The 9,593-nt window shown below is 40.7% G+C and overlaps 1 long non-coding RNA gene across 1 annotated transcript; it reads left to right on the plus strand.

The window, feature by feature from the left end:
- Positions 1–5,538: 5,538 nt before the first annotated feature.
- LOC123519601 lies at positions 5,539–9,358 on the plus strand. The gene is made up of 3 exons (XR_006679063.1): positions 5,539–7,035; positions 8,240–8,549; positions 8,895–9,358. It is a non-coding gene; the product is annotated as an uncharacterized LOC123519601 (long non-coding RNA).
- Positions 9,359–9,593: the final 235 nt, after the last annotated feature.

Consider the following 9,593-nt stretch of genomic DNA (forward strand, 5'->3'; position numbering starts at 1 on the left):
TTTTCCTGAAATTATTACGGTCTGTCAGATACCCATCACTGTGTGCTGAGCACATTCAGTAAGTCCTCCTTATACGGTACTTCGTTATCTGGTAAATTCACATTTACGGTGTTTGGTACTTACTACCCTCGATTCTATTTACGGTAAGAAAAATTCACAGATAAGGTATCCGCTCGTGTTTTGTTTGCACCGTACCGTAGCGCCACCACGCCGCGCGGCCACCACAAGTCAGTCTCTTACCGCGTTTCCATTCTTCTGCCTTTCACATTTATTATATCTACCTGTATACAAGTATACACTGGCAGAAGGCCCATATTAAGCATAGCTTTTTGGGCAAGATCTTAATAACTAACAAAGTGTGCAAAAAAACATAAAACAAAGTAAGAACTAAAAATAATTAAACTAAGAAGTGGGGAGAGTGTAATTACAAGGAAATATTGCACAAGAACTATACTATAAGTTATACTAAACTATGAGATCACAAATACGATTTGCTATAATATACTCTGTACATACATATGAGAATACTATTTAGGAACTAACATAATGAGATAATACAAAAAAAGATTCTCTCATCCAGTTCACCTGCATTCTTCCTCTCCCGTAAAAACCTCGCTTAACACTACCCACTTCAAGAACTGTCCGATTGCCTCCCTGATTCCTTTTTGTTATAACTTCACCCTGCTCACTTAACACTACCCACTTCAAGAACTGTCCGATTGCCTCCCTGATTCCTTCTTGTTATAACTTCACCCTGCTTTCACTCTCCGCACCAACTACTTCCCGACATATTCTCATCTCTCATTAACTTGTACCATTCACAGCTATCTTCCATGGCTTTCTTCTCCCTTGAATATTTAATCATGCTCCTTTCATAGTTCACTTAGGTCTTCATTATCATTCACCTTGTTGGCCTCTGCTGTTTCGCATACACTGCCCATACATTCTTGCACTCATTCTCTGCCTCATCACTACCGTGCTTCTTTTTTCCCGACCATCTACACCATCTTCCCTCCTAACCTCTGATTTCATCATTCCACCATAGTTTATGTGCTCTTTCTTATGGCTCTTCTTACAAACCCTATCTGAATCTCCACAGCCCTGTTCACTTACTCAACGTGCTCTCTTTCAGGAACTCCACATCATGCACATATGGACTTGAACCTGATGGCCCTGGCTGCTGGTATCACAGCTGCTGTAGCTGGACGCTTCCACTTCAAGGGCTCACCAACATATGTTAAATATAACTATTGTCGATACATAGTGTGTTAGGCTGTGTGGACTGATAGTGTTGCCTGTTACAAGCATCCAAATGTACAATTCAAGAGACTGCCACTCAGCTTTTAGTTTTTATTTTATTTTATTTTTTTTATACGGTGAAATGTTGCTACTTATTCACTGGAGGCTCTTTTCAGTATCTATTTATTATCTAAGTATAAGTATCTCGTATCTGTAGTACTATCTTTTAAATATTATGTTGAGATACTACAGTATTTTGTAGTATTTTAAGTTCTCATTTGTGTAGGAATTTTAATAAATTTCATTTAATGTTTTTTTCAGTATGAATATTTAGTGATCTTGCCTAGGATTGGTAAGCAAGGGATGCTGTGACTTGTAGGAAACTTTCATAATAAATGATAAATCCAGGAAAGGATGGTGGATGGAGTAGCCGTTTTGCATAGGAAGAAGCATAGGACAGGGTTGGTATTTGCATGACTACCCACCAAATAAAAAAATGCTTACAAAATACCCATGTAGTAGACAACAGGCTACATTTGGAATGGATAATTTATTTAACTTGGGAATTTGGTAGTGTAAGACGATGCATCACAAACTGTAAAACAAAACGTCACGAAACAAATTTTCCTTAACATATATTAAGTAGCATAGTGGCATGATCGAGGCTCTGCTCTCTGGCTTGGGTGTTCCACTTCTAAAGGCATGACTGGCCAGGCTCACTATTGCATGACCAGGCAACTCATACATAGCAGTAAGGAGGGGCACTTGCCTCTATCTCATTGGCATGGTGGAGGTTTCACAATAGATAATCGTCGTAATCTTAATTATAGCTAGAACTTAAGGACAGGATGTGTGTAGGTTCATTGTATCTTGCTGACTTATTAAGCATGTTCTTATATGATGACCATGGGAGATGAGCCTTCACCTTTTTTTGCTGCAGCATTCTGCCTCTTAGCGTTTTTTTTTCTCCCACTTTCACAGATGCATCTTCAAATACTGTACAGTATAAAAAAAAAAAAAAAAATTGGCATCTATATGAAAGTACCAAGACTTACAAACACCCCCCCCACACCTGTAACTGGATGCCAAATTATTTTCATAAGTTCTTTATATAACTATTCATAAAGTGGAATGTGCATGTATGAAGTGGGAACAGGCCAAATGCAGCAGCAAAAAAATGAAGGCTCATCTCATGGCCATCACATGCTTGAGAAGTGAGCTAGGCATAGATAGATACAATGAACCTGCACACATCCTGTCCTTACCTGCTAGGTATAACTATAGTACATAACTATTATCTATTATGTTACCTCCATCACTATTCTTATAAGATGCAGACAAGTCCCACTAACTGGTAAGCATGCAATAGTGAGCCTGGCCAGCTATTCTTAAGAAGTGGAACACTAATCCACAGAAGAGCCTCATAACACTAGGCTACTTTGACCTCAAAACTGTGTGAATTTAAGTCCGTGTGATTTTCTAAAGAATTACTCTAATAAAATCCCAAAAGACGCACATCATGGGTTTGGCAGCATGGACTACCTCCAATGGTGAGCTTGCTCCACCAAAAAAGTTTTCCATAAACAACTTAAGAAAATCAGCAAGTGATATGAGTGAAAGTTACGGCCGTTTTACACCGGAAGACGAGGCACACGACGAGAGTCGGGCTGATTTTGGATTGCTATGGGTTCACACCGGGTGCGATGCTAGGCGAGACCTTCCATGTGGTGGAGGCTGGTTGACTGAACAGTTCCTTCTGCAGTCCTACGAAGAAATAATATAGTACTCTATGGTCCCCTGACGTGGTGGAGGAAACGTTATTAATGTTATCTTTAGCCTTATTAATAAGAGGAAAAGGAATTGGGTATATCACGCAAATATGAAATGACTGGAATGTGGTGAATATCATATTTAAGAACTACGAATAGATGAGGGAAATTTGGATAATATATCAGACTGACTCCAGCTCAGTTCTATGAAATTCTTCCACTAAATGAACAAAATAGCAAGAAACAAGGCACCAACACGTCATTCATCAATTCAGTGAAGGACCGTTAGTGAATGAGGGAAAGTTGGAGTCAGGTCATGGGGTTAATAATCCCGAGGGGCATGAGTTACCGATGCTATGGCCAGAAAATAAATAAATAACATATATATTTATATATATTGGCAAAGAAAGGATTCGAACCCTGGCAGGTTATCACTGACTACTAAATCACTCATTTCCCCACCTCTAGGCCTATACATTAAAAAGTGTACATGTGTTCGCGCGTTCGTAATTTATGGTTAACATACCACAGTGCTATATGTGTTATGTGAGGAGTTTACTGAGTGATATTACGCCTAATCCAGTCATCATATCAAAGGTGTTATACAGAATCGGACGAGTGTGGGGTACTCGTCTAACCCCTCCACCACCACCACCACCCCTGAAGAACCCCCAGACCACTCCTTCTCTACCCCAGTATCGCATGACCCTCTTCCCCGATTCCCTCTTCACCCTCTATTCACACCATCAGCCTTCCACCTTTGATTTTTTTCCCTATTGTAATTACATACGTATAGGTATAATAGTTACATACGTCAGTATGTACATACATATCATACATTAATAATATTATTTAATACAATTGCTGGTATATGTGGACATGAAAACCAGAGTGGGTCAAACGACCGTGAAAGCAATAGCTAATTCCGCTGTTAATGGCCGTATAGCTGGATAATAAGCAACGTATCTAACAACAAAATAATATTATATATAAACTGGACCACTTTTTATGATCAATAGGTAGACAGTACGCAATAAGAGTATCAACTTTTCCTAACAGTAGAAGGTCCAGGTCACAGGTAATTCCAGCACATCATGTTCACATGGTTGACCATAACGACTGCAAACATGGCTCTTCTATATACTACACGTAAACGTGCTGTTGTACAGTAATTATCAACGTGAACCACTTCTTGCCTTCATGAAATTGTACCATACTCGTTAATAATCATATCTATACATACACACTTACAGAACATTATAATGTATAAATACAGTGGTGGGAGAAGTAGGGAGGGACACAGGAGTGAGGGAGGCGAGGAGCTAGGGAGAGGAGAGGAGGGATAAAGAGGGCGAGAACTTCCGAGACGGGGGAGACGTAGTAGTGGTTAGGAATGGTTTGGGTGTGTGTGTGTGGGGGGGCCACACTTTCATTCGAATGCGTCAACATGACTCGTCGGCTTTGTGTTATTTTCCACGAGTAAACTCCTCACATAACACATATAGCACTGTGGTATGTTAACCATAAATTACGAACGGATGTTCAAGGTAGTGTGTTGAAATATCATACTCATCCAACGATTCGTTTAGGAGATATCTGCAAAAAACACCGTTTGTCCACCGCTGAAATGTATAGTAGTTGTCCTGTGTTAAGGCTGGTCGTGTTCCTGTCCAGTAGGAGCCAGCCACAGGGTTCGAGTCCCTGCCGTGCCATACCTAGTTGTCCTGTGGAACATGAAGGTAGCAATGTAGCGTTCACCCGCCTCATGGAATAGTCTTTTTTTTTTTTTTTTTTTTTTTTCAGGTGGCAGGCGGCAGGTGACATCCCCGCCTCACTGAAACAAGCAGTTCAAACTATCACTTCCTCATTTCAGTATTATGAGCATTGGCAATATTATTTACGCATCAGTCGTGTAGGCCTACATGCTTCATAATTGGTGCAGGATAATGTATGATTGTGTCTTGATATTTCAGTAATGTAACAACTAGAAATGTTATGTACCGTATAGCTACGTGCCATGTCCTCACAATGACAATGATAGTAATAATAATAATAACAATAATAATAATAATAATAATAATAATAATAATATCAATAATAACAACATCAGTAATAGTTATAATAATAATAATAATAATAATAATAATAATAATAATAATAATAATAATAATAATAATAATAATAACAATATCAATAATAACAACATCAGTAATAGTAATAATAATAATAATAATAATAATAATAATAATAATAATAATAATAATAATAATAATAATAACAATATCAATAATAACAATATCAGTAATAGTAATAATAATAATAATAATAATAATAATAATAATAATAATAATGTTAACTGATAATGATAACGATAATAATAACACTGAAAATAAATGTAACAATAATAATAATAATAATAGCAATAATAATAATAGTAATAATAATAATAATAATAATAATAATAATAATAATAATAATAATAACAACCAGCTTGGACTAAAGGTAACACTGCTTATATAGAACGATGGTCACCAAGAGTGGTTAGTTAGTTATTACAGTGTCTTTATGGCTAACAAGGGAGGGAGGAAGAGGGGGGAGGAGGAGGAGGAGGTGAAGCGGAAAGCAGTGAGGCACAAAGGAACGATTTCTTTTACAGGCGTTGTGGAGGTAAGACGTGTGAGCCAAGAAATGTTTCTGCATAGTGCTTGTAACTAATGTGATTAACGTTGTAAGCTTTTATTATCTTGGTTTAGTGTTATTCTTCTCGTGGCGTTGGTGTTGTAGGTATGTTAGACACTGTACAGTGGTTCTGGTGTTGGTGTGTGTGCCTGACATTTCGTGGAGTTCTTTTGTGTTTATAGTGCATTACGTTTATTTAATTAGTTAATCCGCACTGGAAGTTGCCGTTCAGTAATGAAATAACGTTAGTGTTCTATTAATGGAAAGCGCCTCGTAACATGTTTTAAGAAAAAAAGGTTAAGCGCAGCACATGCTCACGACTCCGTGGCTTGGGTGTGCATTGATAGCGAGGCTGCAAGCCGCAAGGTACTGCTCGCAACCGTGGTGTAGGCGTGTCCACGACAGGGCTTGGGTGTGCATTGATAGCAAGGCTGCAAGGTGCTTTCAGTGGCTCTTTGGTCTCCTTAGTATATCTCTGCCTCCCCTCACTGAGCAGCGGCGTGGGTGTAGGCCAAGGTCTGTTACGAACTTGTACTGGTATGAACTACGTGTAGGGTTGTTAGGTTAGTGGGATATTGGTAGGGTTGTTAGGTTAGTGGAATATTGCGTTGTGTGAGTGAGGTGTTGAGTGCCTTAACGTTTCATCCCTGTTTCATAGATACTGTGAACCAGTGTACCGTTAAATGTAAACCTCAAACAAGTATTAGTGCTGAAACGTCACGGCACCCCACATTTTGTTTAATTAATGTTTTTGAATGAGTAAGGGTTTTGTGTGAAAGCTTTAAAATGGCTGTGTAGTAATATTTTGTGGGCTGTAAAGTTATCCATGATTGTCACTATCTGGTGCAGTAAGTGTAAGAATAATCTAATTGTACATTTCGGCGTGTTGTGGTGCACATGCTAGGTACAGCACCATACTAGTGAAGTCTTAAGTAATACACGCGGTTGCATTGAATTTGATCATAATGTGCAATTTGTTCCCAAATCAAAGGGGTTTGATTTGCCATAAACAATAACTTAATGACACAGCAGGTGAAGGAGCAAGTGAAGGATGTTTCTTGCGATTGATATTATAATTGGTGACTTTGTTGCAGAAGTGTATACAAGGGAGAAGGTCGGGTCATGCCGGCCACCCCCTAAACGTGGGCTAATATGTCTCGGGCGTTAATCAGGAGATGGAGCACGTCCAGCCGCATCGAGAAGTGGAGGAATGTAGACAACTACAAGGAGACAATGTGCAGCAGCAGAGCACCCAGACTGGAAAACCCGAGGAAGGAAGCGGAAGTACAGACGGAGAAGAATGAAGACCAGCAGGAAGTAGTGGAAGTTGGAAGAGGATGATGTTCATGTATGTAGATGTGGTGGTCATGAGCGAGTCAGCAGTTGAGTTGCAGAGAATGTTGGATGTTGTGGATAGATATGGGAGAGAATTTGGAGTTAGGTCTAGTAGTGAAAAAAGTAAGATGATAGTGAATAGGTCTGAGGATGAAAGCAATGCAGTATGGAAAATCGAAGAGAATGAGATGAATCAGGCACGAGAATATAAGTACTTGGGGATGTGGGAGAGTCAAAGTGGGTGTGAAAAGACAAAGAATGAAAAGTTAGGTTTTGTGAATCAGTGGGTAGGACGATTGTAGAGTGCAGCAAGAATGGGAGCAAGCAAACATATGCCGAGAGTAGTGTGGAAGAGTGTGGCTGTGCCAGCATAATGTATGGTATGGATGTGATTGCATGGAATGAAAGTGAAATTGACAAGCTAGAAGTGGGACAGAATAGAATAGGTAAAATGGCACTGAATGCCTCGAGGTACACAGCAGTAGCTTTGAGAGGTGATATGGGATGGAGCACTTTTAGGGAAAGACTAGTTAAAGCCACACTTAGGTACAAGGTTAGGTTGGAAAGAATGGATGATGAAAGAATAGTGAGGAAGGTGTACTTGTGGAATGAAAGTGGTAGTCAATGGAGGAAGAGGTGCATGAGAATGACAGAGGAGTGGATTACAAGTGGTATGGGGGATGAGAATGGCTGGGAGGAATCAAAAGGAATGTGAATGGATCGTGACAAGGAGGCAGGATAGGAACTGAATGGGATGCAAGGAAATGGAAGAGCGAGATAGACAGAGGTGAAGTGGGTGGGACTGAATATGTGGAAGAATGTGATGGAACGATAGAGTACTCTAGAATGGTACAAGGAAAAGGAAGCCCTGATGTATGAAAGGTGGTATGATGGCAACCTGGGTGGTGATCTTTTCTTCCAAGCGAGGCCAGTGTATGGATGTGAATGCAAGGAACTACAGGTGGTCAGTCCCGCAGCAGTGTGCCAGATGTGTGACCTGGGGGAGGGCATGTCATGCTGGAGTGTGAGAAGTATGAGACGGGCATGAGATGATGCAAGTGATCTTAAGTGAATTAGGGCATAATAAGAATGAGTGAAGACGGGAATGGATGGTATTGCTGCTGGGACTGTATGGAGAGACGAGTGAAAGGATGATGATTGTGGCGAGCGAGATGTAGGGATGATTAGTCAACAGAATTTTTTCTTTTTCTCTACAGGAGCTACCGATCCAAAGGCCTGGCACCGGAGTGATTCCGAGCCACCTGTAGCATAAAGATGAATATCAAGCAAGTTTGACACCGGGCGTTCTTGTCTGCACATTACCATCTTGGTGTAGAACCACATCTGTTTTACCCGAGCGAACTCGCCAAATACAGCGGCGCTCGAGTCCGACCTGTACCCTCCCAAGAGAAGCCCCGGCATCTTGCTACTACTCGTGTGTCCATGTGATAGCAGTCCATTTCCAGGTCCTCCTCCGGTCCGGTCCGGCACAAGTAGGGGCTGGGCTGTTTCAAGTTCATTGGAAGCGTAGGTTATCCGGAATTTTTCAGATTTGGTGTTAAACGGAATATAACGAGGGTGATAGAAGCAAAACTCGTAAGGTTCGTAATCAGAATAGCATGAGGAATACCGGTGATTTTTTTATATATATAGATATTTTTTATTTTTTTTTTTTTTTCAAGACTAAAGTGAGGTTTGGAGAGAAATATTGCAAATTGTTCCGCTGTGGTGAGTAAAATGGAATGCACTAAACATATAACATGGTGAACCCCCACCCCACCACACCACACCCCACTCCACCACACATGTCCTACATTTGAGGACAAGGTTGTTCATGATTAAAGTGTGAAGGTAAAATTATATTTATTACAGGTCTTGCCGCCACTGAATGGAGAACCAAACCAGCTTGTCCTAACCCCCGTCAGGAAACTGGCTCTTGCACTGGAAGACGCCAGCGTGTCTTAACCCCCGGCAGGAAACAGTCTCGCCGCACGTTCCACGGAGGAATTAGATCCTGCCTTCCACTAGCTCTGCCATGACATGGTGCCATCCAGGGTGAGAGGACACTGCTTCGCTGCACCTTCCACGGAGGAATTGGACCCTGGCCTGACAGCCCATGGTGCCATCCAGGGAGGGAAGACGCTGCCTCATTGCACTTTCCATGGAGGAATTGGACCCTGCCCTGACAACCCATGGTGCCACACGCGGGAGGACACACTGCCTCGCTGCACCTTCCACAGGAATTTGACCCTGCCCTAACAACCCATGGTGTCATCCAGGGATGGATGACAGACTGCCTTGCTTCATGTAACCTAACAAATACACGTTGCCAATCACTCTTGTAATGTAATGTTATTATTCCTTCCATCTGAATGTTACTCCTGCCATTTGGTGTTCATGTATGCACTTGGTGTAATGTTATTATTCCTTCCATATTCTGTGATGTACCCACATTACTGGTGTTAGTAGTTGATAATAAATTATGATTAAAAAAATCAATATTGATGCATTTATTTCCTTTTTTTTAGGAATATTCATGAAACTCCTAACCTAGCCTGCTCTGGAGCTGAG

The sequence above is a fragment of the Portunus trituberculatus genome, chromosome 45, assembly GCF_017591435.1.
Source record: "Portunus trituberculatus isolate SZX2019 chromosome 45, ASM1759143v1, whole genome shotgun sequence".
In the NCBI taxonomy this organism is placed as follows: Eukaryota; Metazoa; Arthropoda; class Malacostraca; order Decapoda; family Portunidae; genus Portunus; species Portunus trituberculatus.